Source organism: Zootermopsis nevadensis, unplaced genomic scaffold (assembly GCF_977971745.1).
Source record: "Zootermopsis nevadensis isolate Lab colony 2312 unplaced genomic scaffold, Znev_1.0 Znev_ptg000011l, whole genome shotgun sequence".
NCBI classification, from domain to species: domain Eukaryota; kingdom Metazoa; phylum Arthropoda; class Insecta; order Blattodea; family Termopsidae; genus Zootermopsis; species Zootermopsis nevadensis.
The window spans coordinates 17,185,515-17,201,849 of NW_028259143.1; the positions used below are offsets into that span (position 1 = coordinate 17,185,515).

At 34.7% G+C, this 16,335-nt stretch overlaps 1 protein-coding gene and 1 long non-coding RNA gene across 2 annotated transcripts in view; both read left to right on the forward strand.

The window, feature by feature from the left end:
- The window catches only part of SLO2 (slowpoke 2), a 284,378-nt gene that overhangs the window by 76,249 nt on the left and 191,794 nt on the right, over positions 1–16,335 (forward strand). The gene's annotated exons all lie outside the window — the stretch shown is intronic.
- LOC147874152 (uncharacterized) overlaps positions 3,351–16,335 on the forward strand; it is an 89,498-nt gene continuing 76,513 nt past the window's right edge. The window contains exon 1 of the long non-coding RNA XR_015534832.1: positions 3,351–3,477. This is a non-coding gene — a long non-coding RNA (uncharacterized LOC147874152). The remainder of the gene's footprint in view (positions 3,478–16,335) is intronic.

Here is a 16,335-nt window from a genome sequence, read left to right on the forward strand (position 1 = left end):
TAAAATATTACAATAATTAACATTTAAAATATATATTATTTAAATCTTATCCGTCTAATCACAATAAATTCTTATTGTATATTAAAATATTACAATAATTAACATTTAAAATATTTAAAATATTTTAAATGTTAATTATTGTAATATTAAAATATTTTAAATGTTAATTATTGTAATATTTTAATATTTAATAAGAATTTATTGTGATTAGACGGACAAGATTTAAATAATATATATTTATTATATTACAATATGACGCAACTTTACCATCTTATAATAATTAACTAAATTATTTAATGTTATTCGGCCTCCAAGTTTCTGTGTTTCAATGAATGTATTTGAAGATGAAAATATAACTTCTCTTGCAACAAATAAGCGTCTATAAGATTTGAGGTTGTCATAACAGAAAGTACGAAGATGGCTATTTCCTGGGATTTTGCGCCATATCTGATGAAAGTTGTCTCACGTTTCAGAGGTCCATGTTGCAGTACGTACCTCTGAAACATTAGTAAACGTATATCAGATTCCATGGCGTTACAACCCAGAAGACAGCTTTCCTAGTAAGAGTCTCTTCAGAGAATAAATATATCGCTGTCCACTGTACAGATATGTGCTGTCTAATATATTTAATGAAGTTCATCACCATCTGGCGGTGTATAATCCTGTGTGGGTTTTGACATCCTCTTTTGGAGATTACGTAATCTATTTATACTTTTGGTAGGACTCCTTAGACGAGGTATCAGCCCATCGCAAGGCCCCTACCTGTACGCAGCACAGCACAACACGAAATGTTTGTTATCGGGGCGACCGGCAATTAACGATCGCATATAAACTCAGTAATGAGCAATGTATTGAAAGCGAAACTCGACGAAACAATTAGAAGAGCGTGGAAGGAACTACGAATGTAAACGTGAAATCCGTCGTAAATTGCGTTATATGAGGAAAATTGTTTACTGTTCTAAGGCTTTCATTAACAGAAACGTGATATTACGGTATAATAGCAAAGTAATTATTATCCCAACATAACCTAACCTGAACATAATTACAAGTTTCTTTTCAAAATAAAAAATATTACTATTGATATAGTAAGTTGTGAGTTGTAAAATTATTATAGATTCGTCGGTTACATACGAGAGATTTGGAGGTTAGTAAACCCGAGTCGTATCAGACGTTCCTTAAAAACATAAACCATCATTTATTTTATGATGTTGTAAGGTTGTCAGTCTGGCTGTGAAGTAGTACCGATGTTTTGCCAAAAGTCCTATGAACTTTGATTGAAACGAAATGCAAAATGGCGTGCGTTTTATTTAGAATTACATCCGTCATCTACGTTTAAAGATCGCGTTTATATTTGATGGTTATCTTGCGAAATATTCGCAGGACCTGATAGAGGACATAGGGATTATGAAGTGACCACCGAAAATGGGTTGTCAGATCCTTTGATTCCTGGGAGATTTCGTAAATAATAATATTTGTTTGTAACAACTGGTACTCTGCTAATAGTTTTTGAATTTCTACCGTATCACTAAATGAGTAATCCCAGTCATAATGGAAGGTAATAATAATAATAATAACGATATATTTTTTTTTGTAAAATGTTGATTTTAATTTTGCAGTCTGCACTCGGTAAAGAAAAGTGAAATATTTGCCTTGGTCGGGAATCGAATCCCGGTTAGTTTACTGACTGGCCTACTCCGGCTACTCAGTCGGACGTGGCAGCGGCTAATTTCTATATGTTAATGAACCTAAAAAAAATGTAAATAAATCAAACCACTTGTTGCGTAAGAAATATTAAAACACTTTGTTAAGAAACATACTAACTCGTAAAATATGACTGCATGTAAACATTTTAGGTAATCGCAGTGGCCTCTCTTTGAAGACCGAGGTTCGTGCCACGCGTCATGTCTCAGAATACCCAAAGTTTGATTTGAATCTGAAGATTCCTGCCCTCTGGGTTGTTGTGTAGTATTTAGGGTTGCGTTCTGAGTGGACATTTTGTAGAACATCACGTGACGTCCAGCAGGAAAGCCATATGCTATGAAGTTTCTCACTGTTACAGAGGCCCTTCCTGCCGCCATCATCAGGGCGGTGAGTATGCCGCGCGTGGTCGGACCATTGGAGAGCAGGGTTTGTAACCGGCGAGGGGGAGGACATTTATGTAGTCTGTATTTTTCTCATATGTTGCTTTTAAAATATACATTACATTCATATAAAAGCCATTACTCTGTAGATTTTTATTTGGGGTTTGTTTTTAGCATTATTTATGTTGGTATGCGTTCTATAGTTAGACTGAACTGCTGGTACATTAGTCATCTTGCATTTCGTGATGGCAATGAAATCCACATTTGATATTTGGAACGTTGTGTTGAGTGTTAATGCATTTCCAATGGAACCAAGAATTTAAAAACACACTCACACCAAACACTCCTTTGGGTCTTTAATGTGTACGGATGATAGTATTTGAGATGGGACATGTGTACAGATGTCTTTCCCTCGAACAGACTCCGAGACAGATGGCAGTCACTCCGACAGATTGATTCGTCCTTGATATCTGCCCATCTCCTAGCGATTACACTAGTTGAGAAATTGTTGAGGAAATATGTCGGCGAACATTGGTGATATTTGCTTAGATCTGAGGTTTTCACGGCTATAAAGAACACAACTGACATTTTTTAAATTTAAATTTGGCATTTGTTCTGTTTATGTCGTATTTAAATTTAATAAACTGTAATGTATCAGAACGTAGTATTTTTTAAGGAAATGAATGGCGTTAGTATTATTTCAATTACATTCAAATACCATTTTATTTTATTTAGTGTTCTGTCTGACGACAGGTCCATATATTATGAACAGGATTCTTCCATCCTTTTCTCGGACTGGGACCTGTTCATATACGTTCTTGGCAGATGATCCAGAAGTGGTTTGCCATTGCCTTCTTCTGTGTGTGAATGGAGTAATTGTTGGGATGACACGGAGGAAAACTCCGTGTTGCCTAGACCACGGCCTTGCCCAACACAAGTTATAAATTCGGGCACCGCCGGGAATCGAACCCGAGACCCCAGGATTACAAGGCCAGCGTTCAAATTCTTACCATGGCCAATAATTTGTAGAAATCAACGTCTCATAAGGACACTAACTCTAGAGCTGGTGTTTCTTACGTAATGGCTGCTTGCTAAAAATGGTCCTGCTTCGTTGAATCGAGTTATACCGCCAATAACACAGCAGCTTCACGTGGAGCGCTGACAGCTTACTCCTGCCTGGCGCATGACTGAGTTGTGAAGGGCCGGGGGGGGGGTGGGGGGGGGGTTTCGACGAGCAGTGGTGCAGACTGTGATATACAGAGGCCGTGAGTTACAAAGCACGTGCACTTATCACAGAGCCGCTGTTCAATCAAGAAAGTAACTGATCACCGAGTGAGAAGATTTGTAGTGGTTCTGTCTTCGTGGTAGCCTATGACATGGCGGATCAAACCTAAGTGTAAGTATCCATTTTGGCATGTTGGCATAACAACCATGTACTGCTGACCTAGTTGACGGTAAAAATAACAATATCGTTTCCAATAATTTTTATTAAACTTGATTTGTCTACTCGCATCGTCTTAACTAAAATTCTTATCTCGATTATAATGTGAGGTTATTCGTATATTTTTGCCTTAATCAAAAGTGTGAATAACAGAAATAAATGCATCGTCATTGAAATTCGTTCCAGATATAATCCAGTTGTTTTCATATTATATCTTTGCAACTAATTATAGTAAAAATTTCTTTTGTGTAAAATAAAATGTGACGTAAGATATTCAAAGTAAGAATTCAGTTACTTGGTAATAAAAGTAAATTGTGATGTATTACAGCACTCCCAAAACATGAGCATAGTTAGGATTATATATTTAGTCATTGTTTTTGCACTGTTTCTTGAATATATGAGGATATTATATTACTTTGTTTATATAGCATATAGTACGCACAGAGTTTGGTTCGCTTAAACAATTCCTGTTCCGTCTTCACTTGCATAATTACTGACTAACAAATGAAAAGTATAATTATCAGTCCGAGCTTTAACACATCATTTTTCAGTTTGCATTCCCCGATTTTATCGTGGTCATCTTTAGGGTCTAACAAACAGTTCGTTTTAACCTTATGATATAAAGTGATTTGTGTGTCGCGTTAAAGTGGACGTTTTGCATGTTTTAAATTTTCAACATAGCATTTAATATTTCTTTCAAATTTGGGAATATTGTCGTGGTGTTGGTGTTTCTACGTTCGTTGTGTGACATTTTAAAACAGGAGATTGGTTTTCCGTTGAAATTTTATCGTCTCCACAGGAAATCTGCGATTTCTTGAACGCTGTGCGCTTTTTCCGTCTTCAGATTTCATCTCCGAAACCAATTAAAGTGATAAATTTTTCGTGTTTTACTCAGTCCCTCAGGGAAAAATTTAAAATATTGCCTTCAGTTAGGCTACTATCATTTCCTTCTAAATCCATCCCAGTTTATTATTATGCCATTATTCCATCATCCGAGCTCTTGACAGTATCGTTAAATTAACAATAAATAATTAAAACATAATTATTCATACAATTTTAATTGAAATTAAGCTATATCTTGGTGGAATTATAAGTAAAAATTTTATCCCACAAAAGTTTCTCCACCTGAGCTGTTAGTGACTTCAAAGATGATAATGACGTAATTTTGGGTATGTAATAATTTCGATTGAGCTAAGATATGATAATCTATGCTTCAATTCTGTGAACGTTCATGCCAACATATTAAATTAAGATTCTGAACTTCTATAAATACAAATTATACCAATAATAATAATAATGCTTATGAAGATACGAACAAAGCCACGAAATGCAAATTAGTGAATTAAATTTCTTAAACGGGCAAGTAACGTTTTATTTTTAATTATTATAAACTATATTTTTTTGTAACACGTTAGTTCTGATATGGTCTGGGTTTGCTTCAGATATCTAAGTTTTTTGATAATACGTCAAAGAATTTGTATTAATTGCGATTTAATAAAATTTATAAAGACTGAGAAAATTTTTGTGGTGTAACTAACAATTTGAAAGTTTCCTGAATATTTTAGTGTCACTCCGTATTGATTTGTCGCGAAGTGTCCTATTACCCTAGTAGGCCCACTACTAGGTTAGATACGAGATAGAATGCCAAGGGCACTCAACTAGATCAGTGTTTGAACTTTCTCGTAGCAAATGGTACCCACATGCCCGCGTCTCAAGTTGGACCTTGTCTAAGTACTTTTTCTGAAGCATGCCTTCATTGTGATCGTGGGATTTTTTATGATTCCTCAATATTGAAACTCGTTTTCTAGTTTAGCCTCGGGAGTTTAACAACTAAGTTTGAAAATAATTAGTAGGATAGTGTAGTTGCGTCATATTGTGACTTATTAATTAAAATTATTATTTGGTATTCCGTCAAATCACAATTTATTTAAAATAAGATAATTAAAATAATTAAAATATAATTCTGTGTTCCATATCGAATAATCGATTTACAATTGGAACAGTACCAATTGTAAATCGATTATTCGATATGGAACACAGAATGATATTTTAATTATTTTAATTATGTTATTTTAAATAAATTGTGATTTGACGGAATACCAAATAATGATTTTAATAATTAGTAGGTCTTCTGAGAGCGTCGTATATAAGTTGTACATGAAGATAAATTATTTTAGGTTACAGAATATATTCCTTTACACACATGGGTGTTGTAAAAAGAGAATTATTTCTTTATGTAGAATAACAATACTTTCTTTGTTTAATTTTTATATTATTAGTTGAAGCAGATGTTTTTTATATTACGCTGTCCCAAGTGAGTCGAAAATATTTTCGTAGGGACAAAGAATTTTTATTTTTCCTTATTCTGACGTGAGAATGTTTGGAACATAAATTATACTTCACCATAACTATGTACAATTCAATATATCTGCACCCTTGAGATGTCATCATTTTAATGACTAAATAACATAATAAAATACCGGTTTGCGTTCTGTTAGATTAATTTATAAGAAACTGTGTCTACTTTAAGAATTACTCACCGATTAATGACATTAGATGATAATTTATGTTTTAAGTAATGTAAAGTAGTTATGAGGAATTAATCGTGGTTTATCTTAGGCACTATTTTAACTTGTGTTTAAATGGGCTGTGATAATCACGAACTCTTTAATTTAAAATAGACATGTATATTTGCTGTAACTTGAACTGGACTAACTTCTTTTGTGAAAATTAGGAAAGAAAATACTTTTCGTTCGCTTTTACCGTTGTAGTAAGCCTTCAGAAGGACTCGCTTATTCTCGTAAGACATATGAAGAATCACTCACTGTCCAAGTTTAGTATACCATAAAGAAATCTATTTGGCTTTTATAAAATGTAATAATGTAATAGTTGTGTGATGCTATTTTCTGTAGTTTATAGAAACTCAATCCTATGCTAAATATCTAGCCTCAGTGTTTTATTGCGATGAGCTAACTTTTATGTCTTGGTTATGAGGTTATAAAATTATTAAGTCTCGTGTCACTTCTCACTCAATGGATGTTTATTATTTATATATCAGTCGATGAAGGCATTGAAACAAGTTACCTCTTGTGAGTATTTACAAGAAATTTTTAATAGATGTATATGTGACTTGGTTGTCTAAAGCTTATTTAAAAAAAAAACTTAGGTGAAGAACAGGTAATTAGACTGTGTTCTATTCTACCTAAATTACCTGTTCTTCACCTGAGTTTAAGAATACGGACGCCTAATACCTTGTAATAATGTTCATAATCTCCTTATAAATCGTGCAGAACTGCCTCTCTTACTAATCCATGTTTTGTCTCATTAAGATTTAACGTCACTGTAGCATTTTTTCCCACTTAATCATAGTAAAAAATATATATTCAGGCCGTAGTATCAATTGTCAGAGGACGTGAATCTGGAATTTATGTAACAAAGGAATTTTGTTACTAAGACGCTGTCGAGGCCTATTTTAATTTGTACCGTTGTGAAAAACGCTACAATTTCAACCCTGAAGGTAACTGTGTTCCGGGATGATGGGCCACTTACTGTAGTAGATTACAAATGTTTCGCGGGAGTTTGCTGCCTCCATCATCAGGACGATGCCACATTTTTTGCTGATGTTATGTAACGAGCAAATGATACTCAGAATCATATTTAGGAAACTCGAATCGAACAAGTCTTAATTTCAATACAGGAAGCTGAGGAAAATTTAAAGAAATTGTAGACGTAGTTCTCACTTTCGACATTGTTTATAACGACGTGGTTCCTGCTAGCATTTGCACAAACATACATACATACATTTATTAAAATGTTTCTTTGCATTTACTCACTTACATAACCGTCCTGATTTAAGACACTCTTTCATAGTAATAAAACAATAACTTTGATTCATCTGTACAACTAACTTTTATCAGTTACTTTTATTAATTTCTTTTCATTTTCCATCACGTTTTATGTCTGTAACTCAGACAATTTTCATGTCGTACTGTTATATATAAGGATCAAATTTAACTGTATATCTTTAAATTTATATAAATTTGGTTCAAATACTCAATGACGAAAGGTACAGTGAGGTTATTACAATGTGGCGCTTCGGTGATTATTGGTGGAACTGAAGGCATATGATGATAATTTCAAATGAAATTAGACGACATCCCTGGTATAAACTTCAGACGTGAACTACAAAAGATAGCCATTCTGGGAATACCACACGTTGAGGAAGAATTTCATAATTATTAATGTTACATCAGTCAATATGTATTGATTATAGTTATTTGGGTTTAACTTTGGCTTATAGACAAATGCTTAAAGTAATAGTTCTTTTGTAATTTGCTTTTCAATTGCCAAACGAGGCCAATTTCCCCCAGGGACTCTAAATAATACTCAGTGGCCCTAGAAGGACCTTGGTCACCTCACATATGACATACTATTTAGACATTTGTGTAGGACGACTTTTACGAGTGATCGGCCCGTCGCAAGGCCTCTACCTACACGACACAGAGAAACCTCCCATGCCTTGAGCGGGTCTCGAAACCAGATTCCATGAGTTCGAGCAATCGAAGCCCACAACTCAGACCGCGTGTCAGCTGTGACCCGCAAAATAACAGGATACAAATAATACAATAACATCTACAAACGAGTAAAGCCGTCAAGAAATAACGTTAAAAGACAATTTAAAATAAGGAACCTATATTGTACGGTCAAAGATACGTTTAAATGAAATTTAATTACAAGCTGTGCTATAAAATGTGCCTGAGTGAAATGTTATCTTTGTTAAAAACGCTTTTGTCCTTGCAAATAGCGAATGATGATGATAAAACAACCTATTACATTTACACTGTCGAAAGCTTTATACAACTTCCGCACTAGTTTTGTCATAACCCTAATTTACAAGTCGTTTGGTTTACATAGACAGCAGACACGTCAATCATAAACAAAACTTGTCCTTTCTGTATTACATTCAGGGTTGAAATTTTTCTAATACTTTCCTTCATTAAATTTGTATTCGTTTTATAATCATCTTGGGATGTCGGAAATAGAAAACTTTCATACCTGAAAGCGAGGCAGGTTTTATGATTCGCTATTTTTATATTCAGAATGAAACAGAATGAAACAGTTGATACACTTTCTGTCATATTAACGTGTTTCCCCAACATGGCGTCGAAAGAATTGTCATGCCTAAGTAAGAACATTCTACCTCAGCTTAAGCTGGCTTTGCTTAGAAAAGTAAAATATAATATATGTTAAGTATCTTAAAAATACAGCATATCTTCAAACAAAGTAAATTTAATTGTTTATCAAATTTATTTTTGTTCACGTATGTTAGTATGAAACCGCCACGGTGGTCTAGCGGTTAGAACGCTGGCCTTGTAATCCTGGGGGTCCCGGGTTCGATTCCCGGCGGTGCCCGAATTTATAACTTGTGTTGGGCAAGGCCGTGGTCTAGGCAACACGGAGTTTTCCTCCGTGGCATCCCAACAATTACTCCATTCACACACAGAAGAAGGCAATGGCAAACCACTTCTGGATCATCTGCCAAGAACGTATATGAACAGGTCTCAGTCCGAGAAAAGGATGCAAGGATCCTGTTCATATGGACCTGTCGTCAGACAGAACACTAAATAATAATAATGTTAGTATGGTCCAGGGTTATGTTTATGATATTATTAGATTTAAAACTTTCATTTTATACAGTCCCATAATACAACTTCATTTTCGGAACCCTCCCAGTGCCTCATCATTTCATTTTTAAGTTTAATTAATTTAACCTATAACCTCGCTCATTCATTATATAGACTCCGTAATGACTTGAAATTTATGACAGTCTGTGAAATGTCATCATTTCGTTTACCCTTATAATCGAGTTCCGAAATTGTTTGTATCCCCTGCAATTATTCGTAGTAAAACATTTAAGTGTCTTTGTTTGTGTAATAATAACACATATTGGTCGTCCTTAGTAATGAAATTATGTGCAGTGTGGATCATCGTACTGTCGGATTGATCTAGTAACTTTTCTGTACTTACACGTTCAATTTGACATACTCAACGTCCTGATCAAATGGTTTAGCATTCCGGGAAGTCCCGTTTTCAAATCACGACCTGGATACCGGCTGCCCTGACTAAGAATTATCATCGTTTTCCTCAGTGTATCTGAAAATATATTCGTATTTGATTGTAACGCGTAGTGCATGTGTGGCGAGAATGATTCACACTATAAATGCTGTCTTAATCCTTTCAGAACAAAACTCATGTTCGTAATTCTTAAAATACGTTTTTTAAATTTTAAAAAAAAATTATACTTAATCGACTTCAAAATGTTGCTCATTATTCTGTAAAGCAAATGAAACCAATAAACATACTGTGAGCACTGATATGAACGTAAACGCAGGTGGTATGCATAGATACCACTGGTATATAAAGGATTATATCAGAGGGAAACATAACTTTTAACTGGAGGACATTCGGTAGAAATCGGTTTTTCATTCATTGCGTTTTTCCACGCTTTTGTGGTCACTAGATAATGGCTTTATTATTTAGTAAAGATAAATTACGCTTTTCGCGTCCAGTCGGAAGACACTGGGACTTTGGTGGCTGGCTGCTGACAGACGTATAAAAATAAATGAAAAGCTAGATATTCCCCTCTCTAGGTGGTCATATAAATTTACGTTCGTCGGAAATACCACAAAACGGTAAATATTATCTTGGGGTGCACAATATAATGTAAAATGTGTAATATGACATCGGTGGGTGAGATCCGATAAAAGATTCCTTTATTTATATGGATTTAATAAATGAGTCATCATACAATCCGTTGTAGCCTTTCAGCATTCTACAAAAAAAAAACACCACTACATTTTTAATTTATATATTTTTTATATATATTATTTAAATCTTGTCCGTCTAATCACAATAAAGTCTTATTAAATATTAAAATATTACAATAATTAACATTTAAAAATATTTAAAATATTAAATGATGTTCTTTATCGAAATATTCGATTTACATTAAATAATATATATTTATTATATCACAATATGACTCAACTTTACCATCTCATGTATATTTTTTTATGTTTTATTTAACGACGTATTTTTAGTAGCTCAGAATATCGTCGAATGAGAGGATGTGGTCTAATTTAAGGTACTGAGGAAAACAACGAAGTGCCCCAGTAAGGATAACCGGTCTCAGGGGCCGAGATTTGAACCCGAGACCTCTCGATTATGAAGCAGGAGTGCTAACCACTCGATCACGACTTCCGGTTAAATTTTTGTGTGTTCACTTTTCGCATTATGTCCAGCAAACAGATTAAAAATAATGTTTCCTTTTGAATGATCTGTTATTCAAGACTGATTACTCGAGATTAATGTAACTGCCGGCAATTGTTAGTGGATGTGAATTTGTGTGATTTGTTGCTGCAGATTTCTTGTTTCCACGAAACAGTGGAACAGATTGTGACGGTATGAAGGAATCAGTTTTTCGTGAATATTTTTCCTTCGTTAGTTATGTTGAGAAAAAGTGGAGACGGAAATTACAATAGTTTTTGAAAAACGAAATCATAGCTCACACAGAAATAGCCTCGTAATTTCTGAAGCCATATTTAAGTTCCCGTCCGACTATAACATGAAAAATATGTTCTCAAGTTCACATTTGCATGTCCCTAAAATCCGCAAGAATTTATATGAAATTATTTTTCTATCGAATGTGAATTAGGTGTCCTGCTCTCTGCCAGGAGTGGTAAAGAGTCACATTATTACCACATTAAGGCTTTGACCGGGATGTTCTTTTGTTAAATCTTATGTGGTACCGCCTGATTCGACTTCTAATGGTTAAGTGAAGTGTTTTCTTCGCGGTACGGTCTGGATTCGTAAATAATATTCAGACGATCTTCGGCTTCAAAGGGTTAACCAGCTGATTTTCGTAATGGTGAGGTGTAGTGTTTTCTTCGCGGTACGGACTGAATTCATAAATAATATTCAGACGATCTTCGGCTTCAAAGGGTTAATTACCAACAACCTTGTATATTCTTACTAACATTTAAGAAATAATTTATTTAAAAATTAAACGTACAATTTTCATTTTTAGCTCACGCGTAGAACAAGGAAAATAAATTATTATCAAAGCGAGTTTCAAAACGTCTCACATGCAGCGTTCTAATAATAAATTTGAAAATTTTCTTATCTTTAATTCTTCTAAATATACATTTTCCGCGTAAATATTTTTATGCTAAAAATAATAATATGGCGATTTAATTAATTCCACACGTATATAAGGTGATTTTATGGCTACTGATTCCTCGCAACTGAGAATGTTATGTGTCGAGATTAAGAATGTATGGAGGTATACATCCAGTCTCCCGTACGTCACCATGGCGTGGTTCTTAGGTACAAAGGACAACTCTACTTGAAATATATTGTGGTAAGGGAAAGTATAAATACTATTAGTGAGTTAAATATACGACTGTATTGATCGGTGAGCAAAATATACCCTTGGATCGAACGTAGTCTCGGATTACTTATGCATTATGTATAAAATTATACCTGTCGTATGGGCCACAGGTTATGGAAGGTATTTTTTGTTTTAAGCAGTTGGTAGTTAACCGGCGTGTGCTTGTTTGTTGGCGTCAGATGAAAGTGAGATGCATTCCCTACTTTACTTTGTTGTTTGCCTTTAAAGTTTCTCGATAAATTAAACTGAATAATATAACCTTTCGTCTACGATGAAACAGAAATTAATTCGTGAGTTAATTGCCCTGTCACTCGCTGACATCAACTTATTCTAAATTGAGTTGAAAATAAATTGTTTGCTGGTAGAGTGACGTTTATATATGCAGTCATGTATTTCTTCACAAAGTAAAAAGATATTTCACGAAGGAGACGATTTCTTGAAGGAAATTAAGTTATTTTTTGTTCCTATGCTTTTGTAATTAAACCAACTGATCTCTAAAGATTTTAATGGTGTTAAATACGGAAACTAAGCATTGATATGCGACTGAAGTGATGTTTCTACCAGTAAAATAATACAGGTTTTAAACAAAACTGTGCACATAATTTTCAATCTTGTACAATTTTACCCTCTTTTAAATTTGTTTACATTTGGCCCATGTAAAGGTTTTTGGTCAGTAAACTTAAATTCAGTGCTTTGTATAAACGCTGATAATTTTGACTTTGAATTTAAAACTTGAAGAAGCTTATATGCTATATATTTTAAAAAAATGTGTAGAGCTACATAGAAATAAATAAAGAAATATATATCTTGGGACTTTATTTAAGCCTAATATTATTACATAACTACAATAAAAATAGGATTGTCTTCTATATTCCAAAAATTATTTTGATAACTTTCGCTGTGAACGCTGACTTGCGCTGTAATAATTTATAACACGGCCAGTGTTAACACTTTAATTTTCGTTTAGAGAATTTTCATCAATTAAGTATGAGTGTTGAAAATAATGCACGTTGCTAGTTTACATACAAAAAAACATTTCCTTAACTGAAATTCTGTTGAACAATGGTCATTTCTACTCCGTTAATGAAGATTGGTGTTACGGTTTAAACGAAAATTTTAAAGGCTGTAGTAATTTTCTGTCAGGGTTTTAACAGAAAAACGAAATATTAATTACAAGCTTAACAAAGACGTTACGAAACTCGGAATATGCACGTTTTCGCCCATTTTCCTTACGCTTGAAAGGTTTCCGTCCGGCAGAACTGGTTCACCGGACGAGACATCGTCGATTTGTTTGGCACGGGAGAATCGGAAAATGTACCCCAGAACCTATTCTGGCTAGTTAATTAAGAACGAAATGCCAGACAGTATTCGAGAATAGCGCGTTCAGGTTACATCACGTGAACTGCGTGGGCTCTTGTATAGGCCTATAATGTGTACATATAAATAAAGTCGGATTGTATTGCATTTCATCCGTCAATAAACATTTTAATATGGTTTTGCGAGACTTTTCGATCGTCCTGTACAATCTCTCAGAAACACCTGAAAGTTTAAATTAAAATTAACAACTTGCTAAAATCAAAATATCATGTTAACTTTAATTTTTAAGTTAAGTGTTAATAATAGTCAATAAACACGTCGAACTTTGTGGGCGTTGCTTTTAAAATCACGTTGTTAAAATATTTTAGAAATCTTCAGAACAACTGATTTTATTTTAAAATGTGCCTTGATCATTTCGTCGTAAATAGGATCTATTCGCAAAGATTTCCACTGATTAAAAGTATATAACAGCGTCCTTAAATAAAATAGTAGAACATAAGATAATAGATATTATTTGCTAACCGATATTTACGTAACTTACTGCCACATTCAGGCTAAATTTAGCCACGTATGTGTAAAAATTAGGCTACATAATTCTCGTGGGATGATGCCTTACAGAGACACGAACTGTCTACAATAAGATGTACTAAGCAGTTTCAGTATTTGTAACAGAACTGTTCATACTTTCTCGGTAGTATGAGAGTTACAGTTTTGCATGTAGAGTTGTCCTGTTCGTATTCAGTCCTGAAGGACACAGGATTAAGGACATGCGACTTAGGGACTGTCCTTTTGTCAGATCGTATATCACTTTTTTATTTGGGAATGGAGTCCTATACAGAAATCTCTTCCTGGAGACGGTTATCCTGACAACTTACGAGGTGCGATCGGAAGGTTTCAAGACTGCGCGTATAAAAACCCGTACACTTATCTCAGGTATTAAATTCATCCATCACCCTCGAAGTAGTTCCCCTGGGAGTGAACAGCTTGGCAGCGGCGCTGGGATCGTTGTGTTCACTCCCAGGGGAACTACTTCGAGGGTGATGGATGAATTAATACCTGAGATAAGTGTACGGGTTTTTATACGCGCAGTCTAGAAACTTTCCGATCGCACCTCGTATATTCCGGAACAGTAGCTTAAATTCTTCACAACCGCGTCCTTCCATACATAATTTCCAGTTCTTTATCATCCTATCACCTGACACTACGTAACCCGTGTTACTGATAGCATCGTTAATTAAACCACAAACACATGCAACGGCATGATTACTGGGATATTAGCTTATTATAAATCCTAATCAGGTTTGCCTGTAATCCATTTGTTCGCATGAAACGTATGAACCAGCTGGTACTGGTTTTTGTTTGATTCTCGTTTTAAATTTGTATCTGCAGTACTAACAGTTTACAGAGAAAAGAACAATTACACGTTTCATTTCAGTTTAGTAGAAACGAGCAGAGTAACAACAGAGTGACGCACAACACGGATATTAATGGACGCTCTGTTTGAGATCAAGGTTAAGTTGGCAGAAGTGCTCTAAATATCAAATTATTCGCTGTGGAGCGGCGAGAGACGACGAATCGAAGTAGCACTGGTGACGGGCAGTTTGACTATATTACTTTACACCGAAGAAATAAGCTTTTCCGTTTATCCAGAAGGCCTTCTGGTAGGTTGCAGATACATCGCTGACATTGCTACCGGCCAGTGCAACTGGGACTTCTAATTTTGGATAATATTTTTTTAGAAATAATCGTTCTCGTTATCGACTGAAGGCAGGAATAATACGTTTTTCATCGTAATTTACCTGTGACTTAAGGAATGCAGATCAGTGCTTTGTTCAGGTCCTAATATGAAACGAAGCAGGGATTTCAGATAATAATGTAAGTATAAAGCACGATATTTGCATGTCTGCTTATATGTTTATTTGTTATGGAAGCATTGAGTGAGTGTGTACTTGTAGATTAATTATTTATTTCAATGTCTAAGTAAGGAATGGAGCCAGGGGCATAGATTTTCATGTTTTTTCTTATGTTATTTGGCAATACTATCAGAGGGGGACGATGGTAACATGTTAACTTTATTCGGTAGAAGACGAGGCGCTCACCAATAGAGTTAAGAAAGTTGGGTTTTCTAAATCAGTTGCTGCTTTAAGAAACACATCTCCGTTTGCACAGAAGGAAAATGTATTTCCTATGTTTTTTCTCTTGTTTAAATAGTTTAGGTATTTGATATGTCAGTATACTTTTAATTAAGAAACACGTTTTTCACATGTAGGATTTAAGGTTTTCACAGCAGTGGATATGAAGGTTGCTGTATTCTGGGTTGTTACGCCGTGTAGTCTTGCAGAAGTTTACCGACGTTTCAGAGGTCATACTGCCTCCTTCATCAGGGCGATGAATGAGCCAATAGAACTAAAAATGCTACGTTTTGTAGGGTTCATTTATCGCCCTGATGAAGGAGGCAGTATGATCTCTGAAACGTCGGTAAACTTCTACCAGACTACACGGCGTAACAACCCTGAATACAGCAAACGTCACGTTTTTTAGACTTAGGCTCTATCGGAATGTGGAAACACCAATGCTTGGTTATCATTTAAGTTTCGTATTTTGGATGTCCAGGGTTCGATTCTCGGCTTGGTAGGTTAGGTTAATTCTTTTTGAGTACACGGCAGCTTTTCTCTGCAACTCGGTTCATTGTTCATAAAGATCTTTCCATTATATGGTGTGACTCAAAATAATTTGAAAATAGAGGATGTGGCAAATCACTTTCTTTTAGAGAGACGTTTATGATACACACGTGCAATTACAGCGTATAAATTTAATTGTTTTTTTATATCGCCTATTTTTACGGTCGACATTATTTAGATAAATTATTTTAAGACTTGGTACGTGTTAACTGAAGTGTCGAAATGACTGCGTTTAAATAATTTAATCTTCTCTTGACCTTTTCGACAAAGCTTGTCGCTTGCTTAGACTTCTGTTCGAATTCCTATTTTATTTTTTTTTTTGCATTATTTTTCGAAAACCATTTATGAGATGCATCCATATAACTG